Raw genomic sequence first — 27,951 nt, 5'->3', positions numbered from 1 at the left:
GAATAGTATTGTATAAGAGTAGATCTTGTGTTCTCACCACACACACAAAAATATACCTATGAGAAATAATGAATGTGCAAATTATCTTGATTGTGGGGATCTTTTTATAGGGTACAAGTGTATCAAATCATGGTATGCCTAAAACATATATAATTTTTATTTGTCAAGTAGACTTCAAGAAAGCTGGGGAAAAAAAAAAAAAAACTTCAGGGATGCTGATACACTAGGGAACCCATGGAATACTAGGGAGTTGAACTTCTAGGCAGAAGGGAATTCATGTGACATCAAACCATGATCACAAAGTGCATGCCCTTGTGGAAAGATCCTGAGTCAGAACCAGACAAGCATTATTTATTAGTACAGCTCAATCACCACCAGCCCTGAGATCTGGGGTGACTCTCTCAAATTCTCTGCTCAAAATTATGGAAAGTGATAGAGAAAATGAAATCTGCATCATTGAGATCCTTTGTATAAGCCTCTAGAAGAGGACTTGGAGCTCTTCCATTATTATGCCTAAATAAAGTAGTAAATGAAGAGCCAGAGATTTGATCTTTCCATTCAAAGTAGGACCTGACTTAAGCCAACACTAGCAATAATTATGAATCTTGCACCAAATGTTTGGAAAGGATATCTGAGAACTGTGAATGATCATGACAGTGTATTTTAAAGTATGTCAAGTCCCCTAATCCAGGGACTTTCTTTTTTGCTGCTTCTGAAAGCAAAGAATCCCTTTGTTTACATGGTGTGATTTGAAGGGCAAAAAGAGCAGCCTGGTTATACAGTGATCTCTACCAATACCAAACTTTTCAACAGGAAACACAACTCTCCTAAATTGGAGATGAGAAAAACAGCTAAAGTTTGTGGAGTATTTATTATGTACTTGAATGGCATCTTCAAACTCTCAACAACTTTATGAGTTGCAGACCACTATCTCCATTAATAAATAAATCCTGAGGAGGTTAAATAAATGACCTATGGCCAACTCATTGGTAAGTAGTGGAATCAGAATTAGAATGGGATTTGATTTACACCCAAAGATAATTCAGACCCAAAGAATTTACACAGGAAAAAAAAAAGGACTAATAATTGCAAAACAAAACAAAACAAAACAAAACAAAACAAAAAACTACTTTAAAATGAAACTAAAAGGTAAAATTAAATGAAATTTAAAAAATGAAATTCCAGACCTTATTCCATTGCTCTGGCACAGAACCCAGTAATCTGAATTTATTAGAAATTCAACAAGCAGGGGACTCAATTAAACCCCCCGACCTCTAAGCCTAAATTGACTAGCAAAGAAATAACCAAGGAAATTTAATATTGTATTTATTTCAGTCATGTTGAGACTGTTGAAGAAATTTCCTTAAGGTATCAGAGTAAGATTTCAAGTAGTCAAGCTTTCAAATAGTTTTTTTCATAGGTATTGTATCTATAGTTTAACTTTTACTTTGAAAAGTCAAGACAAGGTTTTTGACTCTGAGGACATACTATGTTAAAATCTCTCCTGACCCCATTCTAATTTTCTTTCCCTTTTGTTCTTTATATCTTTCTTCACTGATCTTAACACAATTGTTTGTGTGTGTGTAACATATTATATGCATGAAGTATGCTGCTATACTTATATACTTACATATTTGTCATGTACATATAAAACTTCATTTAACTTTTGATCATAAAAAGAATATAAATACATGCAACATGCATCATATAACTCATGAAGACCTCATTAATGTGAAAGCGCAATAGAATCAGATCTATTCCTTTGAGAGTAGTATCGTTTTCATTGAGTAGATGAAGTAAACTACCAGAAGAGGGAAAGACTGAGAAGGTGGGATGGGGAACTGGGAGAGCCTGAATGAAAACTTCTCTCTGTCATACTTTCTCAGAATCAACTTAGCTGATAAGATAGACATTCTCTGTTTAAATGGAATAATTTGTCAACAGCATTCATTCTAATGCATAACTAGAAGCAATACTCTCCAGAGTAGATTGTGTTCTGAAACAATTGGTTCATGTCAGCTGTAGGCAACTCATCTCTATGTCACTCTTATTATTTTTTGCCAAAAGAAGAAAAGAATGGGTAATGTAATCAGCATTCACTTTCCTTGAACTCTTCTTTATTGTCAAGAAATTCCTCTTGCTTGAAGAAATTTTGATTAAAGTATAACAATGTCTCCTTCCCTGTGGTGTTCATGAGCTAGTAAATACTTGTTTTAAATTATGTTTTCTTACAAGTAATTGTTTCTGTGGTACACGTGAGGATACAGGGGTTTGGTTCTTAAGTTCGGATTAATGAAATCTGATTGAATAGGCTTTTTTGTTTTCCAGATAAAGATCAGTACTTGAGTAGGTTTTTTAAATTTCCCCAGTGGTAAAAAATAAAAGAGAATAAATTGTATAAGAATAAAGTCATTATAATTAAAGTATAGAGTCTACCTTTTGTTTTAAAGGCCTTTTGCATGAATAAGAAAGGATTAAGTGACATTACCCATCTGTAAACTCTGCAGATGTTTTGAGCCAGCAAGGGGAAAGGAAAAGATAAATGTTACTTCAATGTGCCAATGCCCTTTGAGTAAGTTCTTGGGTCTTTGATGAAAGATATGGTCTTTTAGCTGGTGGTTTAGGACTTCAGGAGTTTCTCTTAAGGTTATTAGAACAATTATTATGAGGAGAGAAGATAAGAGTTGAAGAAATTTACCTAGAAAACAAAAATGATAGTTATTTGTAAAGGACCAATATGAAAGCCATCAACTAGACATGTTTATTATATATATATATATAAACATATATATATATATGTAGTCTTTTTGTGTTTTTAGGGCAGCACTTGAGGCATATGGAGGTTCCCAGGCTAGGGGTCTAGTCAAAGCTATAGATGCCAGTCACAGCCACAGCCACAGCCACGCCAGATCCAAGCCACATCAGCGACCTATACCACAGCTCTCAGTAATGCTGGATCCTTAACCCACTGAGCAAGGCTAGGGATCAAACCTGTAGCTTCATGGTTCCTAGTCAGATTCATTTCCACTGTACCACGACTGGAACTCCCTAGACATGTTTATCATAAAGTGTAACATTTGTAAAGGAAACAGAAAATTCCTTTGTTGCTTTGAGTTCATTGTGTATCAAATTTACTGTACGCAGATTGGTTAAATACACATACCCAGAATATTTACCAATGACACAGACCTGACTAATTTACATAAAGAAAAAAATGAACATTTATTGAGTGCTTACAATGGGTCATGTATTGTATTAGATGATTTTTAAATACTTTGTTTTATTTACAGTACTCTTGAGTTACAAGTACTATTAATCATACTACCAAGAGATTTTAAGGGACTCAATGCTAACAAGCTAGAAGGTATGAGAACTGAAATTTTGCCCCTTCTCCTTCAGTCTGCTCCCAAAGCCTCATCCCCATTCTGTCAGGCTGGCTGTCACTGAATGAAATCTATATCTTTGCAGTTGTTAAGAAAAAGCATTTACAAGTTTTAAAATAATTATAACTTTACACCATTCAATAAAAACTATTTTTCATTGGTTCAAAATTAACAGAATGCATAAAATTGCTGTCTACAAAATGTTTGACAACATGCGACTTCTGTGATCCTTTACATATTATTAATTTGTTTAGCATTATTTTAATAGTGAATATTTTATAGTAAATTCACTAAATTTTCTTATTAAACGGTTCAGCAATTGTGGAACACGAAGTAGTTTTTTCTTCTTCTCTCAAGATTTATGTCCGGTTCTAGCAAATACCGTGTGAGTCACTGTTTCTTCTGGCCCCCAACACACTAATTGCATTAGTCTCCTAACAGTTTTCAAAATTATAATCAAAGGCATCCAGTCTCTTGTCATGTGGGCTAAGGTTCAGAGCTTCATAGCTCCCCCCTTGATTAGTGACCATTTCTTTTCCACATACTTCTCAGTACAGTTAAAGAAGAGGCCAATCCTGTTTACATTTCTAATGTAATTTAAGCAACTTAAAAAATGAAACATCAAAAACATAAAAATTTATTTCACACAGTTCAATCTTTTTTTCTCCATTTTTAAAAGTTTCATTGAGTGTAGTTGATTGACAATGTTGTAATAATTGTTGCTCCACAACAAAGTGATTCAGTTATACACATACACATCCATTCTTTTTCGGGTTCTTTTCCCATATAGGTTATCACAGAATATTGGGTAGATTTCCTTGCGCTATCAAGCAGGTCCCTGTTGACCAGCCATTCCATATATGGTAGTGTGCATTTGTCAATCCGAAACTCCCAACCCATCAATCTTACCTAGTCACCTTACCAGTTTGTTTAGATGGATGCCACCATTGTATCCCTTCCTTTGTGGAACAAAAAGTAAACATATAGTGGATTTTCCAGAACCACTAATGCAGAGACATATGGAATTCTGAGAGATAAAAGGAGTATGTGTCCCTAAAGCAGAGATCAAAACCAAAACCAGTACACTTATGACATTTCTCAACAGAATTGGAGCTGACAGTAACTAGAAATCTTGGATTTTCAGGGTTCACATTTTTGGGTCCATTATAAAGTGGCTGCTGACACAAATTGAATTCATTCACTCCTTGGGTGGAAGTCATCGGAAAACCTCAGCCCAGAGCTGTGGTGGTTGAAAGGGCTTTTGTAGGTCCTGCTACCAATCCTGAAAATAACTATTGGTGATCACACTAGACTCAGGGAAGTTGAATTTTGAAACTGGTCCTATTCACCTGCACCATCCTTAGCTGGCTAATTGACTCAGTGTTTATTAAGAATCTAGTTTCTGATTTTAATGTATTTCTATGTTTCTTATTTTTTTTTGTATGATGGCTATTGTTAGTTTTTGACACATAGTATTTGTCATTTTTGAAGATGAACACAAAATGCTGGAGTGAGGGCAAATTAGACACACGTCTCAGCCACCATTTTTGCTTACATTTGCTTTTGTTCTGACTCAAGATAACTTCAAAAAGGAGTTGATTGTTCTGAGCTCCTGTGTTGATATGGGTATTAGAACAACTCCAACAATTGAGTTTGGTTCTAAATATGCAGAGCGCCTCAGCAACTCAGATCAGTTGGGTTAGTTTATCCCCCAACCCCTCAAAAAAAATCCTAATTATAAGTTTTTATGAAAAAACCTATTTAAAAGTGACATTTGTAAGCCAACCAAACTAGGATGATTTCCTCCATTAAATACACCCACCCCCCACATATATATATACACATATATATGGAATAATACACTTTATATAGTAAAATGTAAAAAAGTATTTTAACAAAGGAAGGTAGTTCTACAATACAATTACATTATTTTACCACAGTAGAATCACTGAGTATTACAAGGTGGCAATCAGTGAAAAATCAAATACATAAATATATTTAAAAATCATAACCAGTTGTATTGCATACTTGGAATTTACATTGAAATTAGAATGAAATTACTTGGCTAGCTCTTTTATAATGAAGTGGAATGTGGAACACTCAAGTTGTAAATATGCTTATATACAAACATCTATAAAACAATTTTGCAAGTAATATTAGAATGAGGAGTAAAATTGTAGAAACATGGAAAGGAAGTGTTTCTCCATTTTTTATGTCAATTCCCTTAATTGTTGTCATTGCAGTGCTTTTTTTTATCAGGCCTATGTCATCAAAATAGCTTCAATGGGAAATGAATAAATGATATTTAAACTCCAGTGTCAGTTGTTGTTCATGCTGACCAACCCAAGAGTGACTTTCAATTCAGAGAAAGAGTCCATGATCCAAAGAGCATGTACCTGGGAAAGAGCAGACCTTGGTTCCAATCCCATTTTCAACTCTCATTAACTGTGTAACCCAGCACTGAGACATTTAGCTCCCTGACCTGAGGGTCTTCAGCTCCAAAATGACTGCAACAGTGACTTCATAGGATTATTACAAGACTGTAAAGGGGAAAAACTTACCTAAAACAAGCCAAGTCAGAGCCAAACATAAAATTTAAGGCTCAGACTGAACTTGACAATAGGAAGAGGTGGCCATGAAGTGTTGACAGCAAGGGGATATAACCATGGTGGGATCCACAGCCTGAGTGCCCCATACCCGGGCATCAAAAGGGATTTTTTTTGTGTGTTTAATTCATAAAGTTCTTCAGCTTTAAATTTCCATCTCCTATGGGAAATGATATAATCGCTAATCACCAAACATGTTGGCAAAACGCAATTTTTCATCTCTCTCTTTAGGCAAGAAATCTTTCTTTCTTTCCTGTTCCTCCTTCGTGATTAATATGACGTTATTTATTTCTTCCTGTCTTGTAAGATTAGTATATTGTTTATATATAAAATATATTTTATATAATACATATTGTTTATGTACATTATATATATAGTTTTATATATAATTTATATTGTAATTGTATATATTATTTTATATATAACTTATATTGCAATATATAACATATAAATATATAATACCTATATATGCATTTATATATAAATAAATATACAAAGTATAAATATAATACATATTGCTATATATACATAAAATATATTTATTGCAGTCATATCTTAGATGCTTAAGAGATAGGGTTTATATACATCTGCACTGTATCTCTAAAATGCTACACAACAAACCCACACCCTAAACCACTCTAACCCACTCTCATAACAGGCAGTAAAGTCAGTCAGTCCCCAAATATCCAATATATGCTGTCAAAAAAATTGAAACCATTATTTCTTGGTAAAAATATAAGACCAATATATTACTTTCATGAAACCAAGGAGACAGCCTTTCAAACTAGTAATCTATTAGGAAGGATTCACTATTTGGGAGATTTTCCCAATATCTAAGGCCTTCTACCCCTCTGTGTTGGCTCATGTTGTGTCAAAATGTGATAAATGGATCCAGTCCTCAAGAGTAGATTAGTTTCAACAAATTTCATCCAGATAGAAAAAAGAAGCAGAATGTTAATTAATTCACTTATAATAAGACATATTATCATGAAGAACTGTTATCTTTAGTCCTCCTCATCAGTATGTGTTTTCTTCTTTTCTTTCACTACAAGGAATGACTCCCATGTGCAAACTAAGAATAGAGGTTCCCATTATTAATGTTATTGTCTCCCATTATCCCACATCCTTCTGAATCACACAGGACAGGAAAGCAGAACTGCCACCCAGAGTGTTTTGTTGTTCAATTTTTTGTTGAATTATTGCTTTAAGAAGCAAGACCACTCCCTCCCCATTTTTTTTTAAAATCATTTTTGGAGTTGATCTTTATGAACTGTAGCTATTGTGCTTTTTCTTTAAATCACTTGTAAACATCGTTACTGATTGAAGCTACTTTCTTTGCTCATGTAAAAGGAATTCTGTAGGCTTTGGGACCTTGGACTTGACTGCAATAGTAGTGGGAAAGACTTCCCAACCAAGGACTTGGGTACCATGAGGCTGTGGTCTGCTTTTAATTATGTGTTTATGTGTCCCTTCACAACAGGATCTAAAAGTACATACATGTAAACACACACACACATATATGCAACAATGCCTTTGCCATATAGCTGAGAAAATAAAAACTATCAAACATGTAGCATATATTGCAGCAATTTCTAACTCTAGCTAACACCTACCATTTCGAGCATTATGTGATCACACCCATCACTCACCTTGATTCTCAGAATGTCTGTATAGCACGTGCTGATGTTTTCATGTCACAGGTTATATTTCTCTAAATAGTAAAAGAACAGATATCAACTGGGAGGAGAAAGCAATTAGCAATGAACTAAATAAAAGATGACATGTATTGGGCTTCTATTGGCATTCTGCTCTGTGTTCAGGATTCATGGAAAATCTTTATTATAGAGTAGCTTCACTACCTAGGTCAGAGTCAGACACAAGAATGGTAGGCATCCATTCTATAAAGTTCTTACAGATGGGAACTGCAGCCAGGGCATATGGATTTTTTTTTAAATTTTATTGGAGTATAGTTGACTTACAAAATTGTGTTAGTTTCAGGTGTACAGCAAAGTAAATCAGTTATTTTTATATATATATATATATATATATATATATATATATATATATATCTCCATTCTTTTTCAGGTTCTTTTCCCTTATAGGTTGTTCCACAGCATTGAGTATGTTACCCTGTGCTATATAGTAGGTCCTTGCTACCTATCCATTTTATATACCATAGTGTGTATATGTCAATTCCAACCCCCTAATTTATCCCTCCCCCACCACATTTCCCCTTTGGTAAACATAAATTTGGTTTCAAAATCTTTGCATCTGTTTCTGTTTTGTAAGTTTCTTTCTTTCTTTCTTTCTTTCTTTCTTTCTTTCTTTCTTTCTTTCTTTCTTTTTTTTTTCTTTTTTTTTTTTTTTTGTCTTTTTAGGGCCTCACCCATCACATATGGTAGGCGTTGAATCAGAGCTATAGCCGCTGGCCTACACCACAGCCACAGCAATACCAGATCTGGGCTGAGTCTGAAGACTACACCGCAGCTCACGGTAGTGCTGGATCCTTAACCCACTGAGCAAGGCCAGGGATCAAACCTGCATCCTCATGGGTACTAGACAGGTTCATTTCCACTGAGCCATGATAGGAACTTCTTGTAAGTTCTTTTGTATTATTTATCATTAGATTCCACATATTAGCGATTTCATATGATATTGTCTTTCTCTTTCTGACTTCACTTAATATGATAATTTCTAGGTCTATCCACATCACTGCAAATGGCATATTGCATTATTTTTAAGGCTGGATAATATTCCCTTGAATATGTGTACCATATCTTTATCCTCTGTCAATGGACATTTAGGTTGCTTACATGTCTTGGCTATTGTAAATACTGCTGCAATGAACATTGGGGTGCATATATTTTTTGAATTATAATTTTCTCCAGATGCCTAGGTGTGCAATTCCTAGATCATATAGTAGTTCTATATTTAGTTTTTTAAGGAACCTCCATACTGTTCTGCATAGTGGCTACACCAACTTATATGCCCTAAAGATGTTTCCATTTTGATTGCGATGTGCTCGCTGATTGCATTGAAAGACTGTGTTAGGAGGAGGTAATGGCCTGGGTGTTTTGATGAGTATTTGCATTCAAATCAAATGCTCAGAAAGGAGTTAGGATGATGAAGATGAAATATTTGTGAAGATCTGAGGCCTCTTCCCCATATTCTCCCCTACTGTTGTTCAGTGGATTATTATGGCATCTAAGGATAAATATTGCAAACAAGGACATTCTGAATATGCACTGACTCTAAGCCATGGAGGTAACTCAGAATAACTGGCAGTGTCCAGTTTCTATAGGCAGGGTGGCGCCAGAGCTCCAGATTCTAGAGGGTATACTAGTGGTGTCATCTCTCTTCCTGCTGTTGTGATTTATGGAGCTACCTCTTCAATATCAGGAAACTCTCCTAGGATGAAACTCCTTCTGTATCCCAAATTTTTCTCCCAGTCATGATGTCCAAGTCTTGGCTTAGTTATACTGTGCTTGTCCCCGTCTCTGTCTAATGCATTCTTCTTGCTTGCTTACTCAGAACTTCCCTGAGTTTCCCCCTGGTTGTGGTTCAAACAAGACAGTCATTAATGCCATCATGTAACCATGTGAGAGGGATGCTGTTTCCCCAGGGCTTGTTTTAAGAAATGACAAATGATCTTAAGCAGATGAGCTATAGAAACCCCCCTTTTTTTTCCCCTCACTGAAGAGTCTGGAGATAAACTTCCATTTCAGCAGATTTATTGTTATGGTAGTTTTTCAAACTTCCAAAATGCCCTGACATTTTTCCAGGTTAAACATATTCCTAGGAGAAAATTCTGAACATTCTAGTAAAATTATTAGTACAGCATCTCTAGCAAGCTGATCCCAAGAAACCCTCTATGAAGAGTGTAGTTCTCTATCCAAAACATCGCCTCAACTTTCTGCCTAATTAACAAGTGGACTGTGCCTGTGATTAACATAGAAATTTTCTTAATAGACCTGTTTTCCGGCCTTTGAACATCTCACATTCTATAAAACATCATTCCCTAACTGCAGAAGGGAGTACCAGTGGGAATAGAGAGGAAAAGAAAGGGATTCCTTTATTCTATTTCAGGTATCTTATTCACATTCAAAGCACTTTCTAAAACATTTACTTTCAGAAATCTCCACTTTTTCCTGAGGGGCAGGTAGGTGTTTTTATCCCAATTTTACAGATGAAAAACTTGAAACCCAAGGTTAAGTGACTTGCTTGCGGCAGCACTGGGAGCCAGTGTCAAGATCAGACTCTAACATCAATGTTTGATTGTTCAGACCACTGGACCACGACTCTTTCTAAGTATAACACAAATGTTTGGAAAATGGTTTTAACTGCTCTTAGGAATATAAACATTTAGAACTGTGCTCTGTGTCAGAATAGACTTTCCAAATGCCTGAAAAACATGGAAACAGTGAAGGCAGAATGACGGCTTCTATCTTTAATAGACTCGGTTACTATGATAAAAGATTTTGTAGGTTAAGTCATTCATCATTTATATTTTCATTTGTATTTTAAATTTAAATTATGTTTAATTCAACAAATAGTTAATAACCAATAGCACAAGTATCTGTTAAATTATATGTATACACATACATGTAAATGCTATACATGTATAACACACTTTTGCTGCTATTATTTATGGAAATTATCCAGTGACAGGTTGTCAAGTACATTATTCACTATATTATCAAATATAGTCAGATCTATATTATCTCATTTAAGCATTAAACTACCTTGCATGATACTGTTCCAATTTTATAGTTAAAAGTTTACGAATTACACAGTAAGCCACTTAGTAAGGCAATATTCAGACCAAAGTTGGTGTTGGAAAGAAAAATGGGCTTTTGTATCAGACAAACTTGAGATGCAATTATAGTTCCACAACTTATTAAGTTGCGATGATATTATTTAAACTCTATAAGTTTAAGTTTCCTTGCTTTGAAAATTGAAGTATTAATAAATAACATTGTCCAACAATATAGAGTACTTCTGAGAATTAAGGAAACAAATTTATTTTTAGTCCTAATACTTTTTTTCTAGAAAATTAAGGATTCTCCTCCTAAAAATACCTCCATAGTACTCTAGAAAAGCTTTATTTTTTTTTGCCAAGCCTGTGGCACATGGTTCCCAGGCCAGGGGTCAAATCCACACCACAGTAGCAACCCAACCCACTGCAATGACAACACCAGATACTTAACCCGCTGAGCCACAAGGGAACTCCAGGAGAAGCCATTTAAAAAAAAATCTTAAAATTCAGATGAACAGAGATTAAGCAAGAAGATTTCAGAACAAAGACCTAGTGAAGGCAGAAATCCAGAACAGTAAGTTGAATTCAGCAGTTGTCTTTCACTTTAAGGCATAGAGTTACCAGGTAGACTTGAGTTTTGGCCATCATAGACTCACAGGGAGAAAGATAACAGATGACAAAGTCTAGATCTTATACCAGGTGCCATGTGTAATGGGAAATCCTCTCACATAAAATGGAGATACCCAAGAGTTTTGTCTCATTGAAATAAGGAGCCAAATATATTCCCAGGTGCAAGCGAGCAACGTAGAAAATATAATCTTTTGACAAAGAATGAGGGCTAGAATATGCCTGAAAATTTGAAATATCAACCTGCAGTCTATATTCACAACTTGCATGGCTCAAAAGCTTCCAGGCTAAGAATTTAATTTAATGTAACCTAAGTTAGCAGTGCTTTTTGTGGCTGCTATTCAAAAGGCACATCACTTCATAGCCTGCTCTGATGGCCAGTGGGGGTTGCGTTCACGCATTCACTGAGACAGTAGCAAGAAAAGAAAATATTCTTAATTGATTATCCCTTCATGACTCAGTGTACAGGGTGCAGACAGAAATGCCTATCTCCCTGCTTTCCCCTGATAGAGGTAAATTTGCATCCTTTAAATGATACTGCCTAGTAGTCTGGCTTCCAATGATCCTGAATCCAGGCATTTATTGAGATCCTCCCCTTGGGTATACTGACAGATCTGGGCACACCCTCAACCCTGGGGAACCACTTAAAGTAAAATAGGCCAATAAGACAATCACAAAACCTTGAACGACAATCAAGAGCTGGGGCATAGTTAAATAATAAGTTTCATCTCCTACCTATGGCCACTCTTTATGACTGGAAGAGGTGGCTATTTTATCTAAGGCACAGAAACCAACACACAAAGTCAAGGAAAGTGAAGAAAGAGAGGACTATTTCCAAACAAAAGACTAAGCTAAAACCTCAGAGAAAAAGTTAATGAAGTGGAGATAAGTAATTTGCCAAATAAAGAGTTCAAATAATGTTCCTGCGTTCAGGGGCACAGTGGATGAACCCAGTGAGCGTTTTAATAAAAAGAAAGGAAATATAAGGAAGTACCAAATATAAATCACAGAGCTGAAGAATACAATAACAAAACTGGAAAAATAATAGAGGGATGCAAAACAAAATATATGAAGAGAAAGCAGGAATCAGTGAACTCAAGACAGGGCAACGGAATTTACCCCATCAGAGCAGCAAAAAAGAAAATACATATATATTTTAAAAGATAGTGAAAGTAGCTTAAGGGACTTATGGGAAAACCTCAAGCAGACAAACACATTATAATAGGGTTCCCAGAAAGAAAAGAAAGGGAAAAAGGAGTAGAAAATTAATCAAAGAATAATGGCTAGGAGTTCCTGTCGTGGCTCAGTGGTTAACGAATCTGACTAGGAACCATGAGGTTGCAGGTTCGATTCCTGGCTTTGCTCAATGGGTTAAGGATCCAGCGTTGCCATGAGCTGTGGTGTAGGTTACAGATGCAGCTCGGATCCCACATTGCTGTGGCTGTGGCATAGGCTGGTGGCTGCAGCTCCAATTCGACCCCTAGCCTGGGAACCTCCATATGTCGAAGGAAGCGGCCCTAGAAAAGGCAAAAAGACAAAAAAAAAAAAAAGAAAGAAAGAAAGAAAAAGAATAATGGCTAAAAATGTTCCTATCCTGGGGGGGAGGGCAGAAATCATAATTCTTATCCAGGAAGTCAAGACAATTTCAAACAAGATAAACTCAAACTCAAAGACTCCCACACTAAGACATATTATAATTAAAATGTCAAAAGTTAAATCAAGGAGAGAATCTTAAAAGTAGCAAGAGAAAAGTCATTTGTGTGTACAAAGGAACACCCATAATATTATCAAAATTTTTTCAGCAGAAAGTTTGCAGGTCAAAAGTGAGTAGAACTACATACTCAAAGTGCTGACAGGAAAAAAAATTCCACCCCAAAATACTCCACACAGCAAAAGCGCCCCTCAGAATTGAAAAAGAGGTAGAAAGTTGAGCAGATATGAAAAAAATAAGAGTTCATCAATGTTAAATGGGGCTCCTTAAGTTGAAATGAAACGACATTAATTAGTAACGAGAAAACATATAAAAGTAAAAATCTAAAAAAAATTACTGGTAAAGGTAATTATAAAGTAAAATTCAGCATATTGCAGTTGTGAAGTTGGTGAGTTAATCACTTATAAATACAGTATGAAGTTTAAAAGACAAAAGTAGTAAAAATAACTATAAGTAAAATAATTTTTGATAGGCACACAGATAAAAAATATATAAACTATCAAATCACAGACATAAAACGTGATGAGGAAATAAAATTTTAGGGATATAGAATGCACTCAAACTTAAGTTATTATACATTTAAAATAGACTATTATAAATATATGTTGTTTTATGTAAGCTTTATAGTAAACACAAAGCAAAAGCCTATGACAGCTGCAAAAAGATGAAAAAAAAAAAAGGAATATAAGCATACCATTACAGAAAATCATTAAATCACAAAGAAGGGGAGCAAGAGAGTAAGAAAGAAACAAAGAAATTATAAAATAGCCAGGAACAATTAACAAAACAGCAATAAGTGCATATCTATCAATAATTAATTTAAATATAAATGTACTAAATTCTCTATAGACATGGAGTGGCTCAATGGATAAAAAATACATGATCCATCTCTATGCTGCCTATAAGAGTGTCACCTCAGATGTAAGGACACACACAAACTGAACATAAAGGAATAGAAATAGATATTACATGCAATTGGAAACCAAAGGAAAATTGAGGTAGCCATATTTGTTTCAGATGAAATAGACTTTAAAATAAATACTGTACAAGAGACTAGGAGAGTTATCATATTATTTTAATGGTCAATCCAACAATAGGAGGTGACATTTGTAACTACTTACGTACTCAACATAGAAGTTCTTAAATATATTTTAAAAAAATTAACAGAACTAAAAATAAAAAAAAGACAGCAATATAATAAAACCAGAGAACTTTAGTACCCCACTTTTATCAATGGATAGACCATTCACAAAGAAAATCAAGAAAGAAACATATGTCTTAAACAACACATTAGACCAGGTCTAATTAACAGACATATAGGACTGTCTGTCCCAAAGTAATGGAACACATATTCTTTTTGAGAGCACATGGAACATTTTCCAGGATAGATAATTTATTAGGCCACAAAACAAGTCAATACATTTAAGAAGCTTTTCTTTTCTGGAACCCTCCTGCACTGTTGGTGGGAATGTAAACTGGTACAGCCACTATGGAGAACAGTTTGGAGATACCTTAGAAATCTATACATAGAACTTCCATATGACCCTGCAATCCCACTCTTGGGCATCTATCCGGACAAAACCCTACTTAAAAGAGACACATGCACCCGCATGTTCATTGCAGCACTATTCACAATAGCCAGGACATGGAAACAATCCAAATGTCCATCGACAGATGATTGGATTCGGAAGAGGTGGTATGTATACACAATGGAATACTACTCAGCCATAAAAAAGAATGACATAATGCCATTTGCAGCAACATGGATGGAACTAGAGAATCTCATACGAGTGAAATGAGCCAGAAAGACAAAGACAAATACCATATGATATCACTTATAACTGGAATCTAATATCCAGCACGAATGAACATCTCCTCAGAAAAGAAAATCATGGACTTGGAGAAGAGACTTGTGGCTGCCTGATGGGAGGGGGAGGGAGTGGGAGGGATCGGGAGCTTGGGCTTATCAGACACAACTTAGAATAGATTTACAAGGAGATCCTGCTGAATAGCATTGAGAACTTTGTCTAGATACTCATGTTGCAGCAGAAGAAAGGGTGGGGGAAAAAATGTAATTGTAATGTATACATGTAAGGATAACCTGACCCCCTTGCTGTACAGTGGGAAAATAAAAAAATATATTAAAAAAAGAAGCTTTTCTTTTCTGAAATACAATGATATGAAACTAAATACTAATTGTAAGAAGAAAAGTTGGAAAATTCACAAATATGTGGAAATTAAACAACATGCTAGTGAATAATTAATAAAAAAATTGAAAGAGAAATAAAAAATCTTGAGACAAGTGAAAATGGAAATACTTAATACCAAAACTTAAGGGATGTAGGAAAAGCAGTCCTAAGAGGAAAGTTTATAGTAAAAAATGCATACAACAAAAAAAAGAAAGATCTCAAAAACCTAACTTTACAGTAACCTCAAGAAACTCAAAAGAGGATAAAATAAGCCCAAAGTTATATGACAAAGGCAATAACAAAAATCAAAACAAAAAAGAAAATTAGAGATTAAAATGAAAGTAGAAAAGATCAATAAAAATGAGCTATATTTTTAAATAGACAAAATTCAATATTCTTTAACAATTAAAAACTCTCATAAAAATATGATAAAGGGAATTTACAAAACATCCACAGCTAACAACATACTCAATGGTGAATAATCAAAACTATATTGAAGAGTAAATAAACCTTCATATTTATGGTCAATTAATTTTTGACGAGGATGCCAAGCACATTCAATGAGGAAAGAATAATCTCTTCTTTTAATGGTGCTAGAACAACTGGACATTAATATGAAAAATGATGGAGCTGGACACCCCATTATATAAAACTAAGTCAAAATCAATCAAGAATCTCAATAAAAGAGGTAAAGTTTTAAAACTGTTTGAATTATCCATGGGGTAAAATTTCAAAATGGTTCAAATATTGAAAAACAGTTTGGTGATTCCTTAAAAAGTTAAAATTGGGGTCGAAAGAGAGATTAGCAAGAGCCTGGAGGATTTTTAGGACAATGGATTATTCTGTATGATATTATGACTTGTCATATATTTGTCAAAACCATAGGAAAATGTACAATACCAAGAGTGAACCCTAATTTAAACTGCAGACAAGGAGTGGTAATGAGGTGTCAGAGAGTGTTTATCAGTTCTAGAAATGCATCACTCTAGTGCAGAATACTGATAGTGATGGAAGTTCTGCACATGTGAGTTTATATGGACATTCTCAATTCTTTCTGCTCAATTTTGCTATTCACCTAAAACTGCTATAAAAAGAAAAGTCTATTTTAAAAAGATTGTACATAGAATTACATATGACCCAGTAATCTGCTCCCAGACATATATATCCAAAAGAAATAAAAGCAGGTACTCAAATACCTATACAGAAATATTCACAGTAGCATTATTACCAAGAGCCAAAAGCTGAAAACTTCCAAATTTAGATCAAAACAGGAAATGATAAACAAATTGTGATATGGGAATACAATAAAATATTCAGTTGAAAATGAAGTACTATATATGTTACAAAATGATTGAAATTCAAAAACATTGTGCTAAGTGAAAGAAGGCAGATAGAAAATGTCGTATCATGTATGATTCCAGTTACATGGAATATCTAGGATAAGTTCGTAGAGACAGAAAACAAACTGCTGATTGCCAAGGGCTGGGAAGAGGGTGGAACTGCAGTGAACTTCATACCTATGAAGTTTTTTTAATTTGAGGAGGGGGGTGATGAAAAATATTAGAATGATAAGCAGGTAGTAGTAGCACAACATTGTGAATTTACTTGATGCTGCCAAATTGTACACTATAAAATGGTTAGTTACGTAGATTTTTTACATTAAAAAATAATTCACCATAGGGGTTTCCATGGTAGCTCAATGGTAACGAACCTGACTAGTATCCATGTGGTCTTGGGTTTGATCCCTGGTCTTGCTCAGTGGGCTAAGGATCTGGCATTGCCATGAGCTGTGGTGTAGGTTGCAGATGAACCTCGGATCTGGCATTGCTGTGGCTATAGCATAAGCCGGCTACTGCAGATGCAATTTGACCACTAGCCTGGGAACTTCCATATGCCAAGGTGTTGTGCTAAAAAGACAAATAATAATAGTAATAAATAACTGATTGTAGATGAGTTAGACAAAAAAGCCATGCAGAATGTGAGACGTCTACTAAAGATTAAACTATAGCTTGTAAAATCAGGGCCCTATAAAGGTGGTTTTGTGAATATGTTAGGCATCTAATGATATCTTCTTGTATAGTATATTGTTAACAGTGGCTTATTTAAAGGAAATATTGAAAGCATGGCCTTGTTCTGCTATATTCATGGGTAAAGTCATTGAAAATCATCAAAATGAGGTTCACCTAGAAGTCATTTGCAAATAATTGCTGTGAAACTTAATTCATTTGAAGATAGCCTGATGTCTGAATTAAGTTAAGTATTTCCCTTATAACTTTATGTAAAGTAGACATTTTATAAGTAAAATCCTAATAGCTAATATTAAGATGAATTCTAGTCCAGCTCCATTCAAAACCCTGTGTCATCCACATCATTTTCAAATCATTAAACAGAGGGTCTACAGGCATAGAGATAACAATAATTGTGTGAAATTCAGAAAAATGGTTTTCAATTCCCTCTTTGCTTTTCAAAGTGCAACTAAGGGTCTGGGGATATAACTGAGGAAATTATGGGATTGTTACAGGATTTCATTTAGCACCAAATTCCTTCTTTTTTTCATCTGTAAAAACCCCTTAGGCAATGGTACGATATACCTGTAAAGTTCCTGTATCAATATATTTATCTCTAATAATATTTAGATAATTAAATCAGAAAACTTTTCTTCTTATCTTACAGGTCTGATAGAAAATTAATTCCAAACATTTTCTTGCCTTTCTGGTTCATGTTGAAATTTCAAAAGGAAGAGCAAAACCTATTTTAATTTCCATGGTAGAATATTTGAGTCTAAGTTTAATAAAATTGGGAATGATTTGACATTCACTTGACATTTTCAACTCTCTGTCATTTGTAAAATAGCCCTGATTTGCTTTATATTTTCTATATTGCTAGGTATTCTTAATTTTATGTATTATTTTTGCATTAAATCAGGGAAAATGGTATTATTATTCCCCATTTTATTGATAAGAAAATTAAAGTCTGAAGAAGTTGTGTCCATGATCATACAGGAGGGTTTGCAGGACTGAAAATTCATGCTTTTTAGCCCTGCATCACATAGCCTAATCTGTTGCTAACGTGTATTTTTGAAGATTAAAAAAAAAACATTACTCTGCTGTTGATAAATTTTGTACAGTTGGGAATATAATATTGTTGATATCCATGTAATAGATTATGGATAACGCTTTTCATCTACGAGCCTTATGAAGCAGGCAAGATATGTATATGACTTACTAGTAAAATGGATATGCATAACTCCCCTGCTTCATGTACAGGTCTATAAAATTGTTTGCAAGTTTATCATATGCTGCAAAAATTAATGGTATTGATTATTAATTCAATAAACACCAGAAGGCCATTCAATTTAATTGATAAGTGATAAAATTATTTATTAAACATCCAGTGCCAGCTGAAATGCTAACATTAGTATCAATCTTCAAAGTAATCTTAGAAGGTAAGTATTAGAATATTAATTTTATAGAAACAACAGCTACGAAGAGTTGTTAAGTGCTTTGTTCTAAACAGAGAAATAAACGGAGTAACTGCTAAGAATTCTGTCCATCTGGTCAAAACTCCCAAGCTCCTTCCACAGGCTCCTCTGAAATCAGAACAAATGTTTTTGACTCTATGTCTGTTATAATGTTTCTCTGTGTGACTTATGGAAACTCTTGAAGCCTCAGTTCCCATATCTCTTGGTTTTGGCTAATTCTAAGGCTATTTTTCCATTAATTACCTGTTCAACACAATGTCTAAGTTGCTTGTCTTCCACTGGTAGCAAACCATGCATTAGAGAGGGAGATTCTTGAGACAGAGAAGTTATATACTATACCATTCATTATGCAAATGTGAGATGATCAGGGTCCCTACCAGGACATGACATGTGGAATACGAAAAAGAAATAAATAGAAAATATACTTAGGAAGAAGATAAGAAGAATCAATAAGGTAAGAATTATGTAGGGGATAGAATAAAAATGTTTTCAAGTTAATCACAAGCCATCTTACTGAAGGAACTAAACTTTTTGTTTTTGGCTGCCCGACTGCATATACAGTTCCTCCGGCCAGGGATCAGATCCAAGCTGCAGTTGCAATCGATGCCGTAGCTGTAGCAATGCTGGATACTGGAACCAATTCCGTCAGGCTAAGGATTGAACCTGCAATCCTGGTGCTGCAGAGAGGACACCAATACCATTGCACCACAGCGGGAACTCCAGGAGCTAAGCTTATAGGTGGCAGATCTGAAAGAGCGTGTTAGGATGAGAAGAAACCCCACTTTGAAACATGAAATCTGTCATTTCTAACTTCACAAAACACAAGTTTGTGGGAAAGACATATAAATAGGCAGTTAATGGAATGTGATAATGCTATTTTTTCATAAATGTTGGTTAAAACACTACTGTGTCCCCCTGCATGCCACCTGTCCTTACCTGAGTCTCAGCACAGTCCCTACTCAGTGGCTCACAGGGTCTGTGACCCACATACATCTCTGTTTACAGATGACTGAGCATTCAACCAGACTAGGCCAATCAGATGCTCTTTCCTGGGAGTTTGGCTCTGTTTAAAAACAAAATTCAACCGAGTAAGTTTTGAAGATCTAATTGGCTTTATTTAACAAGTAATGAATTAGGCAGCATCTCTCCTAGCAAGTGAAGTTCCAGAGGGCTTCATAAAGGGAAATACTCTCTGTGGCAGGACAAAGAAGTCATAAACAGAAAGGATTATTTCAAATTAGTTTTCCTCCTTTTTGGGAAAAAAGTGGATCTTATTAGATGGGTAATCTCATCTTACTTTGGGGGATAGGGCCCATGTGACAGATGGCCATATTGGTGCTCAGCAGAAATTTTCACATGTTAGGTTAAGATGACATTCCTAAACAGTGTGGAGGTCCTTCAGAAAACTGACTATAGAACTATCATATGATCCAGCAATCCCACTCCTGGGCATATATCCAAACAAAACTACAATTCAAAAAGATACCTACACCCCTATGTTCATAGCAGCACTATTCACAATAGCCAAGACATGGAAACAAACTAAATATTCACCAAGGGAGGAATGGATGAAGAAGATGTGAAATGTGCTTACAATGGAATACTATTCAGCCACAAAAAAGAACAAAATAATTCCATTTGCACCACCACAGAGGGACCTAGAAATTATCATACTGAGTGAAGTAAGTTAGAAAGAGAAAGACAAATACCACACGATATCACTTGTTTGGGAATCTAAAGTATGGTATGAATGAATTTATCTACAAGACAGAAACAGACTCACAGACATAGATAACAGACTTGTGGTTGCCAAGGAGGAGAGGGGAAGAAGTGGGATGGACTTGGAGTTTAGGGTTCATAGATGCAAACTATTATATTTAGAATAGGTAAACAATGAGGTTCTATTGCATAGCACGGGGACTATATCCATTCACCTGGGATAGACCATGATGGAAAATAATATTAAAAAAGAATGTATATATTTAAAAAATGGAGTTCCTGTCATGGCTCAGTGGTTAACGAATCCAACTAGGAACCATGAGTTTGCGGGTTTGATCCCTGGCCTTGCACAGTGGGTTAAGGATTTGGCGTTGCTGTGAGGCTGTGGTGTATGTAGGTCGGCAGCTGTGGCTCCAATCAGATCCCCTAAACTGGGAACCTCCATGTGCCATGGGTGAGGCCCTAAAAAAGACAAAAAGAAAAAAAGAATATATATATATAATCTGTGTATGACTGAGTCACTTTGCTCTATAGCAGAAATTGGTACAACACAGTAAATCAATTGTACTTTAATAAAAATTTTTTTTTAAATGTTACATTCCTAAGGAAAGTTTTAACTACAGTTAAGTTAGATAGCAAGTCTTGGCTTTGGTACCAGTGACTCCATTTGGGGCCTGTTTTTACTTTCTTTGCAGCATGCAAGACTGCAGAAATCATAGACTAGATATTTACATAACCTGGGGCTGGGGCAGCCTTGTTGGACTGGGGTGTAGAGGTATCTGATTTTCCATGAAGGAAAAAGATGTACAGGGAGAATCAGAGGCAAGAGATTATTTGAATCAGGTCAGGAGGGGAAGATTCAGAGAATGAGAGAAAGAAGTCCTGGTTTCTTCGATCTTTTCTTCTTCTGGGTTTTTGTAGACTCCATTAATCACTCTGCTCTTGATGATCTGTGATAACCCTACTGCTGTCCAATCAATTGTCCCTTCTTGCTTAAACGACATTGAGTGGCTTTCTATTCTTTGCACATGAAGACCTTAAACCAAGACAGTTTTGGAAGGAAAAGTGTTAGGAGGGGTGCTAACAAGAGAAACCAAGGAGTGATAAAAATTCAGCAAAGACAGTCTCTATATAAAGCAACCCGAGTCTAAAACGAGGAGTAACCACTGGGTAACACATTGCCCTATCCATCTTTGATCTCTAGAATCCTGCTTTCTAGAGTGCTGAAAACTTTCATTACATTCAAGGACATCTTGAAGAAAATATTTTACTTTTTCCTCAGACCCTCAATCCCATAAGAATGGGACCCTAATGATGTAAGTTCAATTTAGTAATAAGAGCTCTATGTAAAGTAGAAATATCGATTGTAAATATAAATTATCTTGGAACTGTGATATGTATGGGCAGGTAATATTAAAAGGAAATAGACCATACAGAAAATTGGTTTCCTGATTTAGCATGGACAAGATAGCCAGCATCTGCATGTTCTTACTGGGGCCTCAACAAATCACTGGGAGATTCTGTGGGACCTGCTGAAAATGCTCTGGTCCTGGGTGGCTGCCTGGCTTCCTATAGGAAATTTGTCCTTATGTAATAACATGTTTGGTCATGTGTAGCTATGTGTCTTTTCTACTCAGACACAGCCCAAGCACAGCACCTTCAAACACTTCACAACTCTCACCTCTGTGAGTCATACATGTTCAAATTTCCAGGCTTAGCAGAAATGTTCAGTCAATGCTACAAAAATAAAGTTTAGGGAAAATTGACACTCAGGCAGTGTGAAAAAATATGAATCAAAATAATTAATGGAATATTGTAAATCAAATTTAATTAAATTAAAAAAAATCAATGGAGGGAAAGTCAGCAAATACACATATTGGATCTTACTTTTGCCTCTTCTATTGACATGTGTGGGGGAGAGGGAGGGGAGGTCCCTTGAAGTAACTCCATTGAACAGGATGATACTTTCTTTTTAATTGAAATATAGTTGCTGTACAATTGTATAAGTTACAGGTGTATAGTATAGTGGTTCACGATTTTTTAAAGTTTATGCTCCATTTACAGTTATAAAATACTAGCTATATTCCCCATGTTGTATAATATATCCTTGTAGTTCATCTTATACCTACTAGTTTGTACCTTTTACTCCCCACCCCTATATTGACTCTCCCCTTCTCCCTCTCCCCACTGGTAAACACTAGTTTGTTCTCTATATCTGCGTCTACTTCTTTTTTTTAAAATACACTAGGTTGTTGTATTTTCAGATTCTACTTGTATGTGATATCATACAGTATACGTCTTTCTCTACCTGGCTTATTTCACTTAGTTTAATGCCCACCAAGTCTATCTGTGGTGCTGAAAATGGCAAAACGCCATTTTTTATGGCTGAGTAGTATTCCATTGTGTGTATGTACTACAACTTCTTTATTCATTCATCTGTAGATGGGCACCTAGATATGTGCCCAGATCTTGGCAGTTGTCAACAATGCTGCTATGAACATCGGGGTGCATGTATCTTTTCAAAGTAGTGTTTTTGCTTCTTTTGGATATATATTCATGAGTGGAATTACTGGGTCATATGGTAGTTCTATTTTTGGTTTTTGAGAAAGCTTCCTACTGTTTTCCACAATGGCTGCACCAATTTACATTCCCACCAACAGTATATGGGGGTTCCCTTTTCTCCATGTCTTTGCCAATATTCATTTATGTTCTTTTTAATGATAATGATTCTGACAGGTATGAAGTGATATCTTACTGAGGTTTTGAGGATGATTCTTAACTACAATTTATTTTGCTAATTGGAAATATAATATCAGTCCCTTCTTTCAAGTCAACATCTAAATTCCACTTGGCAACCTGAATTTCTTCAAATTATTACCCAGCTCATCTGTCCCTCAGATGTAAAATGCTTCTCTTACTTAACAACAGTGTATTAGGTCCTCATGGACTTATGGAAGCTCTTTCCCCTTGGACAGTAATTGAGATTGTACAATTTTTTGTATATTCATTTTATGAACTAAAAGATCAAAAGATGCTAGTGGAGAGGTCATTATTATTACTATTATTATTATTATCATTATCATTATTTTGTCTTTTGTCTTTTTAGGGTTGCACCCATGGCATATTGAGTTTCCCAGGCCAGGGGTCGAATCAGATCTGTAGCTGCCAGCCTTCACCACAGCCACAACAAGGCAGGTTCTGAGCCAAGTCTGCGATCTATGCCACAGCTCACCACAAGGTTTTCAGATCTTTAACCTAGTGAGTGAGGCTGAGGATCGAACATCTGTTTTTATGGTTGCTAGCTGAGTTCGTTAAAAACTGAGCCAGGATAGGAACTCCAGAGAGTTCAAAGTTTTACAGCAAACACTTCACTTTAAAATTACTTCAAACTAAACAGTAATGGCAATGTATATTTATCCCATTATTTTCCTAAAGCACATAATATTTTCTTACTTTCCATAAAAACAAAGAAAATAAATATTACCTATGACTCATGATTCTGGCAAGATTCAAAGCTATCAGGTCATCTTGAATGACTATTAAGTCAGTTTTTATCCACTCTACTACTCAAGATGACTTATGCTGAGCTGTGAAGTAAATAAGTCACAGTATGAAATTGTGTGTTGATACGTGCTTGCTCAGCTCTCTTTGATTTAGCTCAAATTCTTATTCATTCTGAGAAGATAGTATGGAGTACAACTTTAAGTTTACTACTCATCTGATTTGAACTAATCTTGAAAATATTATGATGGTTAAAGTTTCAAAGCCAAGGGAGTTGGAGGCTGCTGGCTGCTACCTCCCAAGCCTCCAGGATGCCGCCTGCAAAGTCTGCCGCCAGCGTCCTGCGTGAGGAGTCCTCCGGCCTCCTCCACCACCCACTCTGGTGCCACCCCCTGTGCCCCTAGCGTGCCGCTGAATCCATGCCTGGCCCCGAGAGCCCTTTCCCATGAGGGTGGTGGGCCATGTGTGGTGCATCTGAGCTGGAACCAGAGCGTGTCCTTCTTCAGCTGGTGGGCCTGCTCTGAGGAGCCCTTCACCTTTTATGGGGACATCATCGCTTTCCCTTTGCAGCATTACTGTGGGATCATGTCTGGGCTAGGCTCCCATCCCTGGTGGAAGAAAACCCTTTATTTGACCCAGAACGCTTTGCTGGCCGAAGCTGCATATCTGCTCCACGAACTCCTGGTCATTAAGAAACATCAAGAGATTGACTCCAAAGATGCTATTATTTTGCATCTTTTATAAGACCTAACAATGGTGTCCCCAGTTTATCTCCATGCTGCCTGAAAATGGAAACTTATTTAAGGATGGCTGACTTACCCTATCAGAACTATTTTGGTGGAAAACTCTCTGCTAAAGGGAAAATGCCTTGGATTGAATATTATCATGAAAAATTTCTGGAACAGAATTCATAATTGACTTTCTGGAAGAGAAACTAGGAATGCATTTAAACAAAAGCCTTGGTCCTCATGAAAGAGCCATCTTCAGGGCTGTGACCAAGATGGTGGAAGAGCATTTCTACTGGTGATAAGAAGTGAATCATGGGTCCTAAGCTTTCCACTCTCGAGGCCACTGTTTTTGGACACTTGGCCAAGAAATGTGAACCTTACCTGTGATGAGACCTGAAGGGCTGATAAAGGTTGAGCTGATCAATCTGGCCATGTGCTATGAGAGGATAAGGAGGAAATTTTGGCCTGAGTGGCACCATGATGATAACACCATCTATGAGTCCAGGAGAGAAGCGAAGGCAGCAAAATGCTAACTTCTGAATTTCAGCTTTTATTCAAGGGCCGGAACCTTTGAAGATGAGGGAGCAGAGAACAGTTTTCCAGAACCCCAGATACAGATTTCACTGGATGCTCTCTCTTTGAATCTTACGTGGACTTGGATAACTACACAGACCATGAACAGTGCAAGCGATGTTTGTCCTCGCTGACCCTCTTCCGCTGGAGCTGCCACTCCTTGGGGTCGGTCCAGCTTCCCAGGTAGAAATCCATCTGGGAGGAGATTGTCTTGCTTGGCATAGTTCTCCCAAGCTAGCTAGACTAGAGCAGCCTTATTTCTTTTGTTTTTGTACAAACAAAATGCAGAACCATTCTGATGGCTCCATTGAAAACAAACATGCCAAAAAAAAAAAAGAAAGAAAGGAAAGAAAATCAGCATGGTTTCTGAAGTCCATTTTTGTGTTCATTAGAAAACTAACATTGTGTTGTAGAGCAGGTGCAAGAGCGGGTCACCCACAGATTGTGGTGACATTGATCCCCTTCAACCTCAGGGTTTAGTTGTGAGATGGATTCTTGAAAATCCTTCCTCCAGCAGGGTTCAAAGTCGAGAGAGGTCATCGGAAGAAATGTAGCACATAAGTGTTCTAAGGTGGCTGCTTGTATTTTATGTGTCTATTGTATGTTGAGATACAAGTCAAATAAAATCCATAGGTATTTAGTGAACACCTGCTATGTGTAAAGAAGTGTGCTAGGTGCAAACCAGTATCAGTTTTATTCTAAGCCCTGCCAGTGACTAGCTGTGTGATTTCAGGCAAGTCCCTTAATTCTTGTGTGCCTCATTTCTCCCACCGGTAAAGTGGGGGTGACAATAGTCTCCACCTACCTCACAGGGGTGTTGTAAGGATTCATATGGTAACATTCAGTGCTTTAAAACCTCTGGGAAGAGGTGTGACATAAACACATTTTACTCTTTAACATGCTCTATGCGTGTGAAGATTGGAGGGCAAAGGAATTCCATCTCCAGTGGCCACGGTCACTCGTCAAAACCAAGCCAATGGAACATACACCATGACACAGTTAGGATTCTGTCGTCATCTTTGTGATCTCCTTGAATGAAAATCTTTTGTTGAAAGAACCTTGGAAATATTTTTACAGATCATCGACAGCTGCAAGCAGTTGTCAGTTCCACTGTATATTTGCAGAGAACTCTTTCTTTCATTGTCTGAACACATGCCAGGACATTGTTCTTTGTTGACTCCAGACTCTTAAGTTGCCTACATTGGCTTTACTAAGGATCCTAGAGTTTTTTTTTTTTTTTAAACCATCATCAAAGACTGTGATTTGCTCGTATACTGAGTTTTCTATATTATTGTGTATACTGCTATTGCTATAACTTTACAAATACAATACTTAAAAAATAACATTTCTATCCATAGTCTTCTTTTTAAAAAATTTTTAAAATCGAAGTAGAGTTGATTTACAATGTTAATCTCTGCTGTACCACAAAGCAATTCAAACATATATATATATGTATATATATTCATATACCCCCCCACACAAGTATTTTGTATATTACTTTTGATTAGAGTTTAACATAGAACATTGAATATAGTTCTCTGTGCTGTATACTAGGACCTTGTTTCCAGTGTTGTTGACCACCGTTATCCTTAATTCCAGAAAAGGTATGGCTCCCCCATCCTAAATCCATCTCTACTTACTTCTGAAAGCCCTTGAATTCAAGGGTATTGATTCATCTCTGTGTTGTAAGTGTTCAACATAGGTTTAACAAAAGTATGATGACAAATAAACATGTGAATGATGGGTTCCCTGGCAGCCCAGTGGGTTAAGGATCCAGCATTGTCACTGTAGCAGCTCGGGTTGCTGCTGTGGTACAGGTTCCATCCCTGGCCCAGGAACTTCCACATGCTGTGGATGTGGCCTAAATAAATAAATGTGTGATTTAAAAGGCATATTTAGGAGGAAAGTCAGAATATTTAAAGGAGAAGTAAAAACTCTGAAAAGAATATAGTGCTGATTTTCAAGGGACAATTATGAGGAAGATAAATGTTTATTATTTGAGTCAGCTATTAGAAAATGGACAATACAACTGTGTTTTTGAAACTGCACAGTTTTTCTTCCTGCCTAGGATGATGGAGAAACAAAAAAGGATTAATATTGGTGGGTGGCTTTCCCGAGCTAAAGAGAATCATGACAATTTTTAAAGATTGTAATCCTAACAAATCAATTAATCAAGCAATCTATTGAATTGTACTGTAGAATAAGATAAACACTAGGTTAAGCATCCATTCCTCGTTTTCAAGATTGTGTATTAGGTAATTGGTAGGTGATGAATGAGGAGGTGGTAATTAATTAGAGGCAGCTTTACCAGATAAGTATGACCAGCTTATGATCGCCACAGGAACCCCATTGCCGATGGCTTTTCTAGCATGAGGTGACTTGTACACAAACAGTCAGCTTTCTCTCTCATGATGTGTGAATCCCAGAGAGGACCACTCACTCTGCTGCACTTATCATGAGCACATTAGCCTTCTGAGGCCAAGACCGTTGCTGCTGGTTAAAGGAAAATAGGCATTGCAGAAGCTTCTAACAGGTTTAATGAAGAGCCATTATTGAGGACAGAGTTATTCTTCATGATTAAAACCACAAATAGTCTTATTGCACTTAATTATACTCCATGAATTGCCATCCATTCATCTAAATCATCTTGCAATTTTTGATTAATTCATTTTCAAAG

The 27,951-nt window shown here is 36.1% G+C and overlaps 1 pseudogene; it reads left to right on the top strand.

The window, feature by feature from the left end:
- Positions 1-25,000, top strand: part of LOC100622288 — a 184,453-nt pseudogene extending 159,453 nt beyond the window's left edge.

Source organism: Sus scrofa, chromosome 15 (genome assembly GCF_000003025.6).
Source record: "Sus scrofa isolate TJ Tabasco breed Duroc chromosome 15, Sscrofa11.1, whole genome shotgun sequence".
Taxonomy (NCBI): domain Eukaryota; kingdom Metazoa; phylum Chordata; class Mammalia; order Artiodactyla; family Suidae; genus Sus; species Sus scrofa.
The sequence above is the reverse complement of the archived record's forward strand: the minus strand, read 5'-3'. Positions and strand labels throughout refer to the sequence as shown.